This window comes from Vicugna pacos, chromosome 14 (genome assembly GCF_048564905.1).
Source record: "Vicugna pacos chromosome 14, VicPac4, whole genome shotgun sequence".
In the NCBI taxonomy this organism is placed as follows: domain Eukaryota; kingdom Metazoa; phylum Chordata; class Mammalia; order Artiodactyla; family Camelidae; genus Vicugna; species Vicugna pacos.
This window is the reverse complement of record NC_133000.1, coordinates 15823198-15841332: the sequence shown is the minus strand read 5'-3', so window position 1 is coordinate 15841332 and position 18135 is coordinate 15823198. Positions and strand designations below refer to the sequence as shown.

Below are 18135 nucleotides of genomic sequence, written 5' to 3'. Positions count from 1 at the left end.
AGAAAACACAAGAGGACTGGTAGTGGAAAGCTATCTTGTTGTTTTTATTGCTGTAGATTACATCTGTAACTTTCAGTTCCTTGAGAGTAGCAGGTCCCCTGACATTGATATTCTGTTTCAGCAGCTCCGTGGTGCAAGCAAGTGGGCAGAAGGGCTGAGTGGAGTCTGTGGTGCTGCTGTTACACCTGCCCAAACGTCCCAGCAGCACAACCCACGGCCTGGAAAAGCTGCCTCCCACACCAGTTCCTGGTGCTGCAATTCCTTCTACAGGGGGCAAAACTTTCTATTTCAACCCCAACTAAACAAATACTCAAATGCCTTAGTGGAGGCAACCAACACTCAACAAGTTAAAATTTGCCTGAAGGCAGTTTTTACAAGAAAGAGAAGTGTGTAGCCACTTAGCAGAGGGTGGGAGGGGGACATCACAGGGAGTAGACAGACACATTGTTGGAAAGAGGAATTGGGCACCTCAGATTCAAAACTCACTACTTCATGATTTTTCTCTCAACCTCATCTTCCTTCCCTGTCTCATCTTTGAAGAAGCTTTCAACTCCTGACACAGCAGTGTTCAGTGGGAACTGTGGATTATTTGCCTACATGGTTTATCTAATAGCATAGGCTTAAATGTAAATTTTGACCACTTCTTCAAGATCTGGCAATAATTAACTTACTATAAGGAAATCACATGATTTTCTTAGTGAAATGGCATCAGAAAATAATTTCCTGAAGTCAGCAAGAACTGTAAACAGCTATAGTCACAGTCAGGTCATTTCATGTTGGCTGGTGTCGAAGTCCTTTTTAATTACAGGTGGCGCCTGCCTCTTCTGGGCGCTGCTAGACTCAGGCAATCTGAATGAGCTGGGCTTTCAGGGACGGGGTGAGCCACACCCGTGAGTCTTGCAGACACACAATTGTACTATGTGTTTAACCGAATGCTTCTCTGGAGCTGGAAGTAGCGTGACTGTCCAATCATCAAACGCTTTTTTGAGCACCCACTTAGTATTAGGCACTGTTAGACTCTAGAAATTAAGAAATTGATTTTTTAAAAATGCAAAAAATAATACCATTGTTTCAGCCCTGGAAAAATGTGTCTGACCCAGAGGCCTTTCTGCTCTGATCAGTTACTGTCTCCTCAAGCCCACAAATGCTAAAGCTCATTCTTATTCTAATTAAAATTGTCTGAAGGCCAAAAAGGAAAGTTAGCCTAAAAAGAACCACTAGGGAAAAAGAAAAAAATCCTTTTTCCAGCCCCGTAACATTTTACCAATGTTGCCCTCTGCAGGGCAAAACTAGAATTTCAGATCAGTGGTTTGTACAAACTTCCAACACTGGTTAGTTTGGAGACACCTCGAAGGTCCAGGGACCTTCCCCATAAAATAACTGCAGATAAGCCTGTGCCCTACCCTGCATGTTTTAGAGTGGACATCTAGATTTGCATCACCACTTTAATAGTTGTAAATGATGAACTTTCCTACATATCTTCTGTGCTTTCAACAATTGTAGATTGAACACATCCGGTTAACAAAAAAGTACCTCTGTTATCTCCTTGTTGGCAAAGCCAGTTGACAAATCAGAATTGCTTTCTGACAGGAAAAAATTAAAATTTCCTCGATTGTTGTCCATTCAAGAAATTTTTTTGGTGGCAACAGTGGCACTCTTGTTTCTGATCCCGAGGCAGGTGACTGGCTAGGGCAGCACAGCTGACGGTAGCACTACCACATTAGGATTTCCTCGGAGAAAGCTCCCTTTGGTTTGCTCTCGTGGGGCTCTTCCCTCTTAGAACTTAAGCTGCCTTTTGCACTGTTTGTTTGGTGCACATTTTCACACACTGAGACCACGTATGTGCGAAGATGTGGTCTGGAGTGGGAGAAGGGTGATGGTGAAAGGGGAGGTGTAAACAAGAGGGGAGGGCAGCCTGCCCACTGAGCTAGCACAGACACTTCTCTGGGCAGTTTTTGGAAGGAGAACACAGATGTTGAGGTTGTGGGAAATGATTTCCGTAGCCTGCCCTAAGGGGCGACGTCCTCCAGTGCGCTGATGGCTGACCTAATTTTCCTGGGGAGCACGGCCACCTGGGAGCCATGCTCTGGCCACAGCCAGGGTCCAGGAGGTCACTGATGTCCAAGTGGCTCCTCTTAACTCTCCACTCTTGCTCTGGCCTTTACAGACAATGGCTCTCCTGCAGGGTCACTTCGAGGGCAGGACTGTGATGGGCCTCTACCATTGTTCAAAAGCCAAGTTCCTGGAAAATAACTCTTTCTTCTTTGTCTCTCTTGAGGTTTTGAAGATTAACTTTTGGTCCCCTAGAGCTACTTAGCAGAAGGTAAATGTCACTTTACAGCAGCTCTCTGCACACAGTGACAGATCAAGAGGTGTCCCATCTGGACAAAGAGCCCAGAATGGATGTAGACAACTAAGCCAGAGGGTCCAGGTGAGAGGAGATGTGAGGATAATCATTCACTGCCACGGGGCACCTTGAAATTCAGACTAAGACATTCTAGGTCCTGCACCACCTGACCCAGCCTACCTTTCCAGGCTCAGCCCCTGCTGTCCCCTGTGTCCTGCTGATGGGACCAGACAAGCTTCCTCACACACCCTATGCTTCCCTTCTGTCTTGTTCGCCTTGACCCTTGTCTCGGCCGGTCAAAAGCTGCTTTCAAGACTAAAATACAGTTTCCTGATTATTTCCCAGGATAAGCCTCTCTCTCTTTCCTCTTAAAAAGCACCACATTCTGTGCTTTTTAAAGGCATGCGTTGTATTTTGCCTTGTGTTATAATTATTTATGTATCTCATGGCTCTTTGAGGGGAGAGGGGGGCAAATTCATCTTTATATTTCCCAGCTGTCTAGCTCAGTATCTGGTATGGAGTAGTGGCTCAGGAAGTACTTCAGGTCCCAGGTCCACCCCACACCACTGCCATGTGAGTTTACAAAGTACCCTTTCCAAGTAAATGCAGATTCCGTTTCCTCAGATCAAAGCAAGCACTGCTTCTCATCACACATCTAAAGGATGACAGGATGAGTTCTGAAACTGGCTAGTTTTTTCTGGAAATCCTGCAAAAGGCATCTGTGAGGGCAAGGGAACTATGAGTGCCAGCAGGGATTCTGACATGGATGATGACACACTTTGGGTGGCATTTCTAAAGCATTGTCTGGTGCTCCTAGGTCAGCAGACCTGAGCTGAGTGATAGGGGTGGTGCATCAAAGGAAAACCAGGAAGCTCAGTCTGGGTTCATGCTTTTTTTTTTTTTTTTTCCCTCTCCTGTAGAAGGTATTCTGCTCCAGATTCAGATTAATTTGTTGATTTAGGTAGTTTTTCAAAATATGCCATGTACCCGAAGGCCTTTGGGAATGTTTCCAAATTTTATCAAAGACATAGAAACATAATAAAATAAACAGAAATTGTGGTAATTCCCTAAGAAGATTCTAACCCCCAACTAAATGTGTGGTTTAGATTTAAATCACTTAATGGAGACAGGATAAATGACAAATAGAAGAGGCGAAAAATGTCCACCTAAAACCACATCTAAATTAGCAGGGACCAAGCTCATCTAGATATTCACAAATCTGCAAATAAAGAGCCAAGTAGCTGGAATGGTTCTGCAGTGTGCTAGTTTTCCAAAATAAACTGACTCAGGCAAACCAAAAAATTGAAAAAGTGGGGGCTGTGTAAACTGTCTTATACGCAATGCATAAAGAATTATGCCTCTGGAAACATCTGGTTCGATTTTACCTGGTGGGAATGAAAATCTTAGCTATCAAGTAATGAAGCAGAGTTTTGAATGGAAACATGTGCCAAGGCATACGGCGCAGCATGATGGTTTCTTACCTGGGAGCTTCTTGTCTCGGCTCTGCTGCTAACCTGCTGGGTGACTTTGCCCAAAGATCTACCCATTTTCATACCTAAAAAATTAAACATTGGCCAATGAGTACAGAGAGGAACACTTTGGATTGCTAATTAGTCTTATTAAAGACACACACTTTTTATTAAATTTTATTTTTTCAAATATTATATGATTTTATTTACAGTTATATCCAGAATAGGTGAATCATAGAGACTGAAGACAGATTATTGGTTTCCAGAGGAGGGGGCCTTAATGGGTAGAGGTTCTTCACTGTGAGTGAAAAAAATCTTCTAGAATTAGGTAGATGTGATTATTGGACAACATTGTGAATGTACTAAATACTTCTAAAGTGTACACCTTAAAATCATAAATTTTGCTATGTACATTTCGTATAAATTAAAAAGGGAGAGGCAGAGGGAAATTAGACAAACAATAAGATGAGAGAATAATGTAACTGCAAAAGGAGACGCAAGTAAAACAAAGGAATGCTGGGAGCCCCATGACGATGAAACATACCAAGGCAGGGGCTTCCCGAGAGCCTCTGGAGACTGATGACCATGGTTTTCTCCCGGCAAAACTTATTTCTAACATCTGGTCTTTAGAATTGTCAGAAAATAAATGCATGTTATTCTAAGCCCAGGGTGTGGTAATTTGTTACAGCAATCATAGGAAACTAATATAAAATCTTTGTTGTGTCAAACCACTGCGTTTTCAATTTAATGTGTTAATGCAGCATGACCAAGCATTTCTTTGTCTGAGACACACTTTTTAGATGCTGAAGTTGGGGAATTCATCTACCAACTCTCACCAAAACTGCCCTTCTTCCCTGGGCACCGACCACAGCTCTGCACGCCTGGCACATGAGGATTTGGCAGCCAGAGTGTTCTCATGGAAACCAGTTCTACTCCAGGGGAGTTTTCCAATCTGGCTATAAATTGGGGTTACTGAGGGCAGCCTCCATCCTGCTAAGAAACAAAGCCAGCCTTTCATAGGAGCAAGAAGCTCGCACTTCGCTGTGTGTTTATCCAATATTCTCCATAAAAACCCTTTGTGGTGTTGGTTGGATGACCCCTCACTGACCTTTCTCTTCCATTCTAAATGCCATTCTCATGCTAAGCTTTTTGAGAGTTTTTATTCTTTCTGCAATCGTGAGGTTGTCAGATTTAACAAATAAAAATACAGGATGTTTTTAGTTAAATTCGAATTTCAGATAAACAGTAAAGAATTTTTAAATACACAATATTTAGGACACACTAAAAAATTACTCATTGTTTATCTGAGATTAAGTATAATGGAACATCTCATTGGCGACTCTATACAGGGATTCAAATGTCCTAGTTTTCATATCTGTTTATTTGTTTCTTCTGCTTATCTTTCATATCAGGAAATAATGCTACACAACCCAGAACTACTTTACTTACCCAAAAAGAACATGTACGCTCCTTCCCTCAAAAGTTATCAATAACACATAACAGACACACTTGTCATTAATGACTGTCCTGAGGTTTCTGTACTCTAATAATTACTATAACAACTGCCTTTCGGTCTTTACCTCTTCTTTTCCATCTGTCACCACTTGTCTCACTTTCTTAAAGAAAAAAAGAAAAATCTTTTATTTCCACCATGGAATGTGAAGGACGGTAGTTCTCAGGTCCTTAATCTGTACAGATTATGGAATCCCACGAGCTCTGAATCCAATAATAGAATAGCCACCCTGTACCTACTCTTTCTGCTGCTAAGTAGCACTTAAAGATGGCCCTCACATTTTAAATGTTTGGAGAAAACAATTTATTTTCCTTTTTGAGTTAACATAATAATCTGGGATGGTTTGGGGATGAGCAACAAAGTCTTCACCACTGGCTTCTACCTTGACTGTTGTAATGGTCAAGTGCTCCCGCCCACAGGAAGGCTGCGCTCCCTCCCCAGAGCTTGGCCAATGGCCAGCTCTGTCTACAGCAGAGTCTGTGTTGGAACGTGCTGACGGACTCTGGGCTAGCTGGCCTAACTCGAGCTGGTGCCATGCTCTGGGAGGCAACAGGGAGCTAATTACACAGAGGAAAGAGAGCCGGCAGAATGGGTAATTGTCATGGGTGGATGTATTTCTGATCAACTGCGTGGGGAGACACAACAGGAAGGTGTAATCACAGGGGAGTGTTCGTACCAGCAGAGATAAGCATGTATCTGGTGAGGCAGGTAAGCATATTTTGACTTCTTAAATGAAATAAGTTACTTATAACCTGGCCACACACAAAGTTCAAAAACAACCACAAAAAACAATAACCAGGAAGTGAACATGTGTAGATACTGGGGCACTAGGCATGAAGGATGGAGGAGGCAGAACCCTGGGGTGGGGGTGGGGTGCAGTAGGGACTGGAAGTAAGCTAGGCAGAAAGAATATTTTAGAAATGCTTAGGAACAGACATCAGTTATACAAATCTCCCTAAACTGACTCACAATTCAGACACGAGAGAGGACACCTCTCGCAGGACCAAGACTCAACTACCAACTCTAACATTCAAGGTCCCCACAGTCCAGCCCTGGCCTTATGTCTTTCCCCTCAGATCTCTCTTACTTGCTGAGGGGTGGAGTCAGCCAGGAGGTCATAGGGCACTGAATTTGTCTTTGTTGGTACTCCTTCTGTTAACCCAGACCACCTACTGTATACCTCATCCAGGCCAGGCAGCATGGCTTCCTTGTAATTCCAGATCACTCCTGGTGCATTTTCCTCCCGGGCCTCTAGTGGGAAAGCCCTCTCCATTCCAGTTCCCTCTGCATAGCCCCTCCCTCACCCACCCCATCTTGTCTGCCCCTCCCAAGCCTCTATTCTTGTTAGCGTGAGTCTGAGTCTAGCAGGTACATGAGTATATGTGGGCCTTCCCCACTAAGCTTTGAACACCTAAGGGCAAAAGCTGTGTCTTTATTTTCCTACCTCTATTTCCTGGACTCTTATGGAAACTGGAAGAGTAGTTCCCTAGTAAATGTTTATTGAACTAGGTAGGTGAACGGATGGATGGATGGATGAATGGGTAGGTGGATTGGTGGGTGGATGGATGGATGGATGGATCTGTGAATAACGGCTGAATGGCAGAAATCCACACTGACCAGGAAATGACCTCTACGTTCTCCCTGGGCTAGGGGAGCCACAGAGCAGTGGAAAGAGCAGGCATCAGAAGGAAGAAATGAGGGATTCACTCTAGCTTCTTCATCACTGGCCGTGTAACCTTAGGTGACTCACTGAGCCCCACCAGCTCCAGTTACCATTCACTTGTAAATTGGTGACAGGAACACTTGTCTGTCTGAAGGTAGGAAGTTGGTCTGGATGGTCTCTTGAAGTCTTTTTCAGTTGCTTCTCATAGTTTATTCTTCCCACATCTCCTCCCAAGACAAGCCGACGATGAGGAGGTTGCCCATCACAGAGCTTCTGGGGTAAGATGTGGAACGGGGCAAGCAGCCTCATGACGCTTTATTGAGTGACAATCCACCGAGCCTGATGTTTTCCAGCATCCCTGCTGATGCTAGAAATACCTGTCAAGCACTTTCTAGCCTCTATGCCAGCAATACCTCAAAACACAACCTGTGAATTTTTGCCCAGCGTCTATGATTTCTCCTGGACTGAACACACTGAGCACACAGCCCAGCCTGTTCCTGTCCATCCCGGAAGGCAGAGCCCCATTTATGAGAAGTTTCCCCTTTGTAGCACAGAAGAATGTGTCCTGATGGCCTGGATGGGCCGCTCAGCCTGTTCTTCGACGAAGGGGAGGATTAAGTAATAAACTTGCTTTAACACCAAGAACCAATACACCAAGGTTCAGTGAAGACATTTTTCCAGAGCAGCAAAAAGTATTATAAAACCCAGTCATGCCTGCGATGCTGGTTACTGGTGTGACTAAGGATGGCGTCAACCCCTTCCGTACAGTTTCTTTGGTGGAACAGAGGTCTAGGGCTGACTCTGGGAAGGGTCCCCACCCCACCACACCCCACCACACACTGACTTTCTCCCCTTCTCCTTCTAACTCCGGGAGGTAGCCAAGGCTGTGGTGGTTGTTAGTTTGTGTGGGTGGGTGGGGGTGAGGTGTGAATAAAGAAAGAAGAGGCAAACTAGGGCTTAGTGGAAACTTTGCTGGACCCCTGGGATTTAGAGCAGACCCTCTCTCAGCAGGATGTTTCTGGGGCTGAATTTTGCTTTGGGGCAATGCCCTTTTCCCAGCCCCTCAGTGTATATCTGTTTTGGCCTCTGTCACCTCCTTCCAGGCCCCATCGAGGGTGTCGGCATGCCTCCACATTTGCCACAGGTAGCTGCTAAGTGTGTGTACACACCTGGTTATGTGACATGTCTGGGGGTCTGTGAGCTTTGTCCTGGCTCCTGGCCGAGAGGTCGCCAGGCAAGAAGCTGGTTCTCGTGTCTGCTGGGAGGCTCCCTCACGCTGTCTGGACATGGCCTGACGGGAAGTCCCTTGGCAAAGAAACATAGCATTTAAACTTCCACCTCCACCTAAAGTTAGGGGGTTTAGAGATAAGGGAGTGAATGTGAAAAAACACCCAACCCTGTACTTTCTTCACTTACCATACCATCTCGTGTAATCTTCCTGGGGTGACCGCAGCTGGTAAGTATTATAATGTCTCCATTTTTCACGTGACTAATCTGAGAAGCAGAAAGTTGAGAGGGGCATTCAGGTCCTTCGGTTCTGGTTTCTCTGCTCTTTTTTTATAATTTCTTCGGGCTATAATTTAATTTCTTTTATGCAGTAGCTGATAGGCATAATGCATCTTCCATAATCCTTCTATGTGCGCGTGGTAAAACAAATACATGCTCTTTGTTTAGCAAACATTTCAAACCTCCAGAACGTGAAGTGGAGATGTCTGCCTGCCTGACGGCCTCCCTCCACCAACCATCCCTCTGAGGTTTGGGGCCCAACCCCCAATGTTCATTGCGGGTTTTCACTTCTGAAGGCTTCTGTCTCTTACCAAGTTTCTGCCTCAGGCCTGCCTTTCCTTCACGTGATCGAGTCCTCGCAGCTCTCCGCCCGGTGTCGTGAGGCGCCCGAGGGCTGTGGCCGCGGGTGTCACGCCAGCCCGGTCCGCGGGCGTCGCCTCGGGCGTCTCAGCGCGCGCGCGGGCACTCGGCCCGGCCTCTTGTGGTTTCGCATTTACTTCAGAAAGTGTCTCTCGGTTCCTAGCGAGTTTTTTTCCCTTTTTAATCACAGTGTTTGTGCTTGGGGCCGGGGGTGGGTGCAGAGGTGGACGGCAGGGTAGGAAAAGCCGAAAGGAAAATCACCTGGCGGGGACGGGGGGTGTGCGTCCTCCCTCAGAGAGCGACGTCCGCAGGTGGAGGGTCGTGAGGCCCAGCGGGCCTGTGCTGACATCCTTCCTGCCGCAGCTCACATCCCGATGGCGAGCAAGCTCTCTGGCTCTCAGGGAAGGACTTGTCAGGGGCTGCGGTTTTATATAAATGCAAATTGTCACACCTTCCTTCCCCCACGCAGTACTGCTCAAGCACGAAATGGGTAGCAGCTGAGGAAAAAGAGGTGGTGTTGCAGTTACTGGCTGGCTGTGACGTCACCTGAAATTGTCTCTAGGCGGGGAAAACGTGCGGGGCGGGGTGGGGGAGGGGAAGGAGAAGCTGGGGGAGGGGGGAGGCTCAGGAGGCTCTGGGAGAGGAACTCTGCTAGTCACAAGCCACAGTTCAGCATTCACAAGACGAGACCACCTGAGGTGGAAGTTCAGCCTTTGTCACCAAGGCCAGCTCATAATAGTAGTTGAAATAGGAACTCAGGGTGCCGCCCATAAGGAATCATCTAGAACTGAAGGGGAAAAAAATGTTACCAACATCCTAATCTTTGTTGATACAAAAGAACACGCACTTACGGAGTTTTACAGTACATCGGATTCTGACTTTAATCTTACTGGACACATGTTTATTTTCCATGCAGGGCAAAGTGTATGGCGGGGAAGAGAGGACTTAGAGGGTGACAGGAGCAGATGCAGCCGACCCCCCCACCCCGGGAAAGGTTGAGGGCAAGCCGGGAGGAGCCAGGTTTGGCTGTCACAGCTCCCTGGGCTGCCACTGACTGCTTGGGTGACATTGGACACAAAACCCAACCTCTGTGGCTACTGGAGGTCAGGGACATGAGGCTCGCCTCCCCAGGTCGGATGAGGGACCTTAACTAAGTGTGTCTGCAAATCGCTTAGCACAAGGCACACAGTAACTGCTTAGCAAACATCAGCTTATAGTGACTGTTACTTTGTACCATCTGGTGTTTATCGCTTATTTGCTTTGACACTTCTCTCCCAGAGCCTGCAGAGGGTAGCAGAGCACTGTGGTCAGCTGGCCCTTCTTTCTGCCTTTTCTCAGGGCCATAAAGATGGCTTAGTTACTCTTTAAATCAGAAGGAAAAACACATGTTAATGAATACGTAACAATGAATCCATCCTTGATTATAAATCTTTACATGCTCATCAAACATAATTTTAAGTATTTTTTTAAGGGAGAAAGGGGCCACGAAGGTGAGGTGCCTTGAGCCTACAAAAGTCATAATTCAGCCCCACAGGTTCTAGAATTCATGTGGGTTGGCAGTTTGGGCTGCCTTTTGGCAAAGGCTGGAGGGGCTGAGCCAACAAAGTCCCTTGCGGGGGATGTAGGAGACATCCTTTATCAGCTTCAGAAAAGCACAGACCTTTTCCTAGAGAAAAGCGTCCGTGCCCAGATATGCAGAGCAAACAGGTAACTGAACAGGTGGAGTCTGAGGGGAGACCTTGCGGCGAGAGCTTGGGGGTGTGGTGACAGCGCTGGATTCAGTGTGGGGGACGAAGATGCCACGTGCTGGAGTTCTCAAACACCAGAAGCTTGCATCTTACACCTTACATGGGTGCTTGTTGACACCAATCATTTCTGAAGGAAGTATCTTTATAATGCTTCACATTCCCTAGCTTTCTCTGAGTATTTTTAACTTTTATTAATGGTATGTGTACACACACACACACACACACACACACGTCCAATAGTACTAAAAGATGAAGACAAATAACAGGGGTTCCCTGCTTCACATTTCTGTCTTTCAGGGTTCCTCATTCTTGCTCCTGGAAGGCAATCACCTTCACCCTTTCTAAGCCCCTTCTATTTTTCTGGTATTCAGCTGACTATTTCTAAGGAAAACACACATACAACCATTTTCTGACATGTCAGTTTCAGATAGCAGCTACTGTTGTCCTGTTCCAGTAGATGAAGTCTTCACTGCCTGACACCCCATCTTATTTCTCCTCTCTCCTCCAGCTGTTATAGCATAATTTTTTATTAAGTCTGTGTTTAGAATGTTCATTATTAGTGCTGTGGAAATGTCCACTGTGGAGCCAGACATTACCCTCCCTTTCTTAGACACTATTTAGGTTGTCCGGATTAGTATTTGTCTCACTTTTAATATTTGTTTTGTTATCTTTTTGCCCCACTCTTTAATTCTTTCTAAAGAGGCCAAGTAATCAGCAGAACATGATCAAAGACATCAGGCAATTTATCTGCTCCTTTTATTCCTCCGGAGCCCTGCTGAGAAACAGGGGGTGTCTCGCCCCTTCGGGCGGCTCCCCTGCCGGCCTCTGGGCATTCCTCCTTACTGCTCTCCTGTGTGGGATCCTGGTGTTCTGGACCTACAACCTTGCCCTTTCTTCCATATTCTTTCCCTTTCCTCTCACACTTACTCTTTCGATTGGTAGCTTCTTGAGAAAGCAAACATGAGTCATAAATCATTTTGAGCCATTGTGCCTCTGAAAATGTCTCACTTCTGTGTATTGAATTGATTGAGTTCCTAGAATTTTGAAACATCTCTCTAGCACAGTCTAGCTCCCAGTGTTGTTAAGAAGTCCAAAGTCATTCTGGTTCTTAGGCCTTTACATTGGATTGGAAACTTCGGGGGTTTTCCCTTTATACCAGGAATCCTGGAGTTTCATGACGCTGTGTTCTGGGGGATCTTTTTCATTCATGGTGTTGGACATTGAGTGCGCTCCTTTCAACCCAGAGACTTCTTCCTTCTGCCTCGTTAAATGTCCTTGTACTCTTTCCTTAAAACTTCCTTCCCTCTACTTTCTCAGTTCTCCCTTTCTGGAACCCCTGTTAGCCAGATATGACACCACTCAATTTGGATCCTCTAATTTTCTTACCCTTTCCGAGTGCTGATCTCTTTGTCCCACTGTGCTACTTTCTGTGTCATCATATTAAGTTTCTAACTTCAGTACAAACAAAAGTCTCTGAATCTCCACAGTCTTTTAGTATCTTCTAAAACCATGTGGGTACTTCTTGTCCATCATTGTTTCCTCTTGTGGACTTACACTTTTAAAATTCTTTGATTTTAAAGTGATTCCTTGTCACTTTGGTGTGGCTTTTGGAAGGATTTTGGGGAGTGGTGCTGGGGGGGGTGGGTAGAGACAGAGTGGAGGTTTCCTGGTGGCTCCCTGGTGCTTCTGTTCCTGTCTTGTTGCTGATCTGCTTACCCCATAGGACCTGGACAGACCACTGGGTTCAGTCACCACCCTCCCCTTCAAACTGACCCTATGATGTCCTCAGCTTGTAGAGGTAGAAGGTATGATGGAAGATTTCTGGACTGGGGTCCTACAGAGTTGGCTTAAACTCCAGCTTTGTGCTTCATCGGTGGTGTCTGCTTACCCCAGGCACAGAACCTCAGTGTCCCCACGTCCTCCTCTATGAAACAGCTCTCTCATCCCTACTGCATCCATGACAGGTGGTTATTACAAGCTTCAACTCAAGAGATATCATGTGTATACAGAGAACAAACGAGTGGTTATCAGAGGGGAAAGCGGCGAAGGGAGGGGCAAAATTGGGGAAGGGGATAAAGAGGCACAAACGACTAAGTATAAAATAAATAAGTTACAAGGATATACTGTACAGCGTAGGGAATATAGTCAATGTTTTATGATAATTTTGTATGGAGTATATTCTATAAAAATATGTTGTACACCTGAAACTAACATAATGTAAGATATACTTCAATGTAAAGAGAGTGATGTCATGTGTAAGAGTGTGGTTGAACTGTAAGATGTTATGAACATGTTAATTGGACCTGACCGTGAACCATAGAGCTGACAGCTAGTTGCTCAGGAGGAGCCCATGTTTGGAGGCAGAGCATGGGATGTTTTAACATCCTGGCTGCCTGCATGTTCCGTGACTCCCTCTGAATACTTGCTCCAGACCATGGCTGGAATACTGGGAGCCTTGAACTTGAAAACTCAGTTGCCCTTGTGGAGGAAACAGGGATGAAACAATATGTGTGGAAGAGGACTCCCCTGAAGAGATACAAACTGGCAGTTGCAAGTGGTGTTGGGAAAGCTGGACAGCCACATGTAAATCAATGAAGTTAGAACACAACCTCACACCATTCACAAAAAAACATAAAAAGGCTTAAAGACTTAAACATAAGATACTACAAACCTCCTAGAAGAAAACATAGGCAAAACATTTTCCAACATAAATCTTAGCACTGTTCTCCTAGGGCAGTCTACTAAGGCAATAGAAATAAAAGCAAAAATAAACTAAGGGGACCCAATCAAGCTTATAAACTTTTGCACAGCAAAGGAAACTATAAACAAAACAAAGAGACAACGTACTGAATGACAGAAAACATTTGCAAATGATATGACTGACACAGGCTTAATTTCCAGAATATACAAATAACTCATACAACTCAATAACAATAACAATAACCCAATCAAAAAATGGCAGGAGCCTAAACAAACATCTCTCCAATGAAGACATACAAATGGCCAACAGGCACACGAAAAAATTCTCAGTACTGCTAACTATTAGAGAAAGGCAAATCAAAACTACAGTGAGATGTCACCTCACCCCAGTCAGAATGTCCATCATTAAAAAGTCCACAAATGATAAATGCTGGCGAGGGTGTGGAGAAAAGGGAACCCTCCTGCACTGCTGATGGGAATGTAGTTTTGTGCAGCCATTATGGAAAACAGTACGAAGATTCCTTAAAAAGCTTAAAATAGACTTACATATAATCCAAAAATCCCATTCCTGTGCATATATCTGGAGGAAACTCTATTTTGAAAAGATACAGTTGAGGAAACTCTAGCAAGTCTCACCTGCTGTCAGGCAAGGTGACCAGGCACCAAGTGTGGTGTCATCACCAGGAGGGATGCCAAGAAGGTGGGTGTGATCAAGAAAGTTAGAACAGACTCGTACCTTGTCCCAAGAAAGAACGTGACAAACCCAAGGGCAGAGGTGCAGAGTAAAGAAAGGTCAGGGAGCTAAATGTTATCAGTGTCTTTAGGACCACCCAGGGAAAATGCCAGTGGGGCACATGCCCATCACATCTGCTTGGCAGCTCTACTGTCTTAGCAGAGATGGCCATGTCAGTCCAAAAAGCTTATTGATGCCAATAGGACAATTAAACAAATTTTCCTTGTCCTAATTTTATGTTGGTTAAAGAAGTCTTCATTCATTCAACAAATATTCACTGAGCACATGCTGTGTGTCGTACATTCTTTTAGGTGCTTGGGATACACTGGTGAACAAGACAGGCGAAATATGTCTGCCTCATGGAGCTTAGTTTCTATGAAGAAACGGCTTTTTGAGTGATTATTCACTGTGCGAGGGGTTGGAGTGAGAGTAATAAGGGTTCATACTGGTCCCCTAGGGACTCAAAGTTGATGAATATGGTTGCACAATTAGATTTTCCCATGGGGAGAGGATGGTCGATGAGCTAATTCAGATAGCCAGTCCCCTTGGCACACTACAATTTAATTAATTGCATTCTGGTCTGTTGCGATTTTGGTTAGCTTGAGGTAGTCCCAAGATTGGGTTTCCAGACACAAAGACCCTGAAAAGGGCTGACCCCATAGAGTTCATTTTCCTTAGCTACTCCAGGCCTCAGTGTCCTTCTATAATTTCTCTATCATGTCCCTTTCTCTCTTTAACCTCCACAGAGATGTTCATTGTCATCGGTAATCACACTGCCTCTTGCAGAGCATGGAACAAATAAAAATGAGGTTTCAACTATTTGTTCCTTGAATATTTCTTGAGCCCTGTTGTATACCAGACACTGTGTCCATCAGATGAACACGGAGGTTTCTCTCTACAGGAACTCAAAGTCGGTGGATGACATGGCAGGGCGTAGAAAGCTCTCTAGATGAACACAGTTGAATTCTAGTCTTGGATCTGCTGCCAACTTGGGTGAGTGACCTCTGCTTCCCGGGCCTTCATGATCTCATCTGCGATCGAGAGGCTGGACTAGCTGACCGCCTGATTTTCTCGTTTCATATTTCTGGGTCAGGAAGGTATGCGGTGGGACACTTTGGAGAGCAACTGCGAGGACAAACGGTGTTGTTTGGAAGACAAGGGTGGAGGAGCAAGGGTGCATGGTTTCGCTCTTTGTGTATTTTCCACATTCAGAAACTGTCCTCTTTTCTCAGCATCCCTGGGGAGTCACCGTGCGGGCAGTTTGCCGCAGAGCGCCTCCTCTCTGCCGGCAGACCCGGGACTTGGGGATGGATAAACTGAGCAGGGCTTCCCGGCCCCGCCAGCACGCCGTCCAAGGACGGCCGTGAGCTCAGCCAGGGGCCTGGGCAGAGGCTGGCGCTGGACTCCTGCCCCTTCCCCAGGCTGGACCCCAGGCTCTCAGCGTCCGGGTGGAGGAGGAAAACTGCTTCTTCACAAATCGCAGTTTCCTCCTCCCCTTTACTCCTCAAATTCCATTTTCTTAAAGAAGGTGCAGAGAGGAGACTCTTTCCCCTTGACCTGTAGCCACCCAACAGTTAGCCCTCTTCCTGTGCCCTGATCCTCTCAAAACACACAAACACAACACTACACACTACACACCACACACACACACACCCCGCATATACACTACATACACTGGACACACACTATATACACTACACACTAGACATACACACTACACACAAAATGCACCACCGGCACACGCAATACACACTATGCACACACTATACACACTTCACACTAAACACACACACGGCACACACAGTGCACCACCAACACACACACTACACACACACACTCTCAGCCTTTAACCAACATTATAGCAAAATGGTACGTTTTCCTCGTTCGTTTGCTCAGTCAGTAACTATTAAGATCCAGCTAAGTGCTCGCTTGTTCTAGATTCTGGGGATCCATCCACGGTGAACAAAAGAAAACAAGGTTCCTTCATGCAGCTTACTTTTTGTGGGAGAAAGACCACGAACATACAAATAAATAAACACTTTACCATCCGGTTGTGGGAAATGCTGTGAAATGCAATAAAGCAAGGTTCCGGCTTAGGGACTAGATGCCGCGGAGGGGAGGCTGCTTAAGTGAACAGGGCGGGGCTTCCACCTCAGGCGATCTGTGCGCAGGGCTCCTTACGAAAGAATCTTCCCAATTTTCAAACATCACCTCTTTAAATGCCAGAGAGGGTTTGTTCTAACAAGTTGTGACCAAAATAACTTTAAATGCATTTTGCGCCTCTGCCTTATAACTCAGAAACCTGGCATAATCGTTATCTTTTCTGAAGACGATTCAAGTATTGAGAACAGCTGGTGAAGCTGGAACTTTCGGGTTGGGTCCAGGAGCCTTTTTTTTTTTTTTTTAACCGTCCCCTCAGGTGATTCTGAAGCCCTCTCGAGTCTGAGAAGGGCTGGTGTGGGAACGCTCCTGGGGGCCGTGGTGGCGGGCTGCACTCTTGCCTCATGCCCACTGACTGCTGCGTTCCTTGCAGGAGGAGTTCCTGCCACCTTTCTGTAGGTTTTGTCTCATTAAGGGCTGCCAGTGTTTATTCCTCACAGCTGTCGTCAGTATGTCTCTGTATGATTTGTATCCCTTCCAGTTTGCTGCTTCAGTCCACTCTGTACTGAAGAACCAGATCACCAGCCATAACTTCATTGTGCAGAAAGCAAGAATAAATCCCAGGGCTGCTGGAGCCTCTTGTTAGTAATTTGATCTTCTGCCCTCGTGACATTTGGCACAGTGGAGGGAACACAAGTTCAGGAGTCAAACCGACTTAGAGTTCCGTGCAGACTCCTACTCATCTGGGGATTCTGTCAGAATCGGATTCACTGGTTGAAGCCCCGACTCCCAATGGGACGGTATTAAGATGTGGGGCCTTTGGGAGGTAATGGGGTCATAAAGGCGGGACCATCATTAATGGCATTAGTGCCCTTTAAAGAAGAGGCCATGGCTCTCTTGCTCTCTATCCCTCTCTCTTTACCGTGTGAGGACACAGCAATCAGGTACTATCCCTAAACCAGGAAAAGAACTTTCCCCAGAAGCCGAACACGCTGGTACCCGGATCGCAGGCTTCCAGCCTGCGGAACTGTGAGAAGTCAGTGTGTGCTGTTTAGGTCACCGAGGCTATGGTCCTTTTGTTATAGCAGCCCCAATGGACTAAGACATAGGTTTTATGTTTGTCTTGGTTATATATCTAGAAATGAAGTTGCTGAATCACATGCTAGGTAACTCTGTGTGTAAACATTTGAGGAACTGCCAGAATATTTTCCAAAGCAGCTGCACCATTTTACATTCCCACCAATAGTATATGAGGATTCCAGTTTCTCCACATACTTGCTAGCACTTGTTATTACCTGATTTTTTCATTCTAACCATCCTAGTAGGTGTGAAGTGGTATCTCATTGTGGTTTTGATTTTGCATTTCCCTGATGGCTAATTGTGTTGAGCAAATTTTCATGTGTTTTTTTGGCCATTTGATATCTTCTTTGGAGAAATATCTATTCAGGTCTTTTTCCTAATCTGGCTTATTTGCCTTTTTAGGATTGAGTTGTTAGAGTTCTGTATATATTACATATACAAGTCCCCTATCAGATATATAATTTGTAAATATTTTCTCCCATTCTATAGTAATTGTCTTTTTGTTTTATGGTGTTCTTTGATGCACAAAAATTTTAATTTTGGTGCTGCCTTTTTTTTTAAATCTATTTTTTATAATGTCACTTGTGCTTTTGGTGTCATATTTAACAAAACATTGCCCAGTCCAAGGTCACAAAGATTAACCTCTAATCACAAAGATTAAAGTTTTCCTCTAAGAATTATATACTCTTAAGTCTTATGTTAGGCCTTTGATCCTTTGAGTTAGTTTCTGTTAGTGATGGTGTGAAGTGAGGGTCCAACTCCACTCTTTTGCATGTGGATGTCCATTTGTCTCCGCACCATTTATTGAAAAGACTACTCTTTCCCCTCATTGAATTGTCTTGGCATCCTTGTCAAAAATCAGTTGATCTACCCATTTTGTTTTAATTTTTTACCCACAAAAGTTTTGCTGGTAAAG

General features: G+C 45.2%; 2 protein-coding genes across 10 annotated transcripts in view; one reads left to right on the top strand and one right to left on the bottom strand.

Moving 5' to 3' along the window:
- The window catches only part of RCBTB2 (RCC1 and BTB domain containing protein 2), a 99833-nt gene extending 90533 nt beyond the window's left edge, over window positions 1-9300 (bottom strand). For all 9 annotated transcript variants that reach the window (XM_072976235.1, XM_072976236.1, XM_072976233.1 and 6 more), the window contains exons 1-4: window positions 9120-9300; window positions 8810-9017; window positions 8409-8486; window positions 3829-3902 (exon numbers count right to left, since the gene is read on the bottom strand). The gene's annotated coding sequence lies outside the window, so the exon portion shown is untranslated. The remainder of the gene's footprint in view (window positions 1-3828; window positions 3903-8408; window positions 8487-8809; window positions 9018-9119) is intronic.
- Window positions 9301-14943: 5643 nt separating this feature from the next.
- The window catches only part of CYSLTR2 (cysteinyl leukotriene receptor 2), a 40844-nt gene continuing 37652 nt past the window's right edge, over window positions 14944-18135 (top strand). The window contains exon 1 of the mRNA XM_072976215.1: window positions 14944-15032. The gene's annotated coding sequence lies outside the window, so the exon portion shown is untranslated. The remainder of the gene's footprint in view (window positions 15033-18135) is intronic.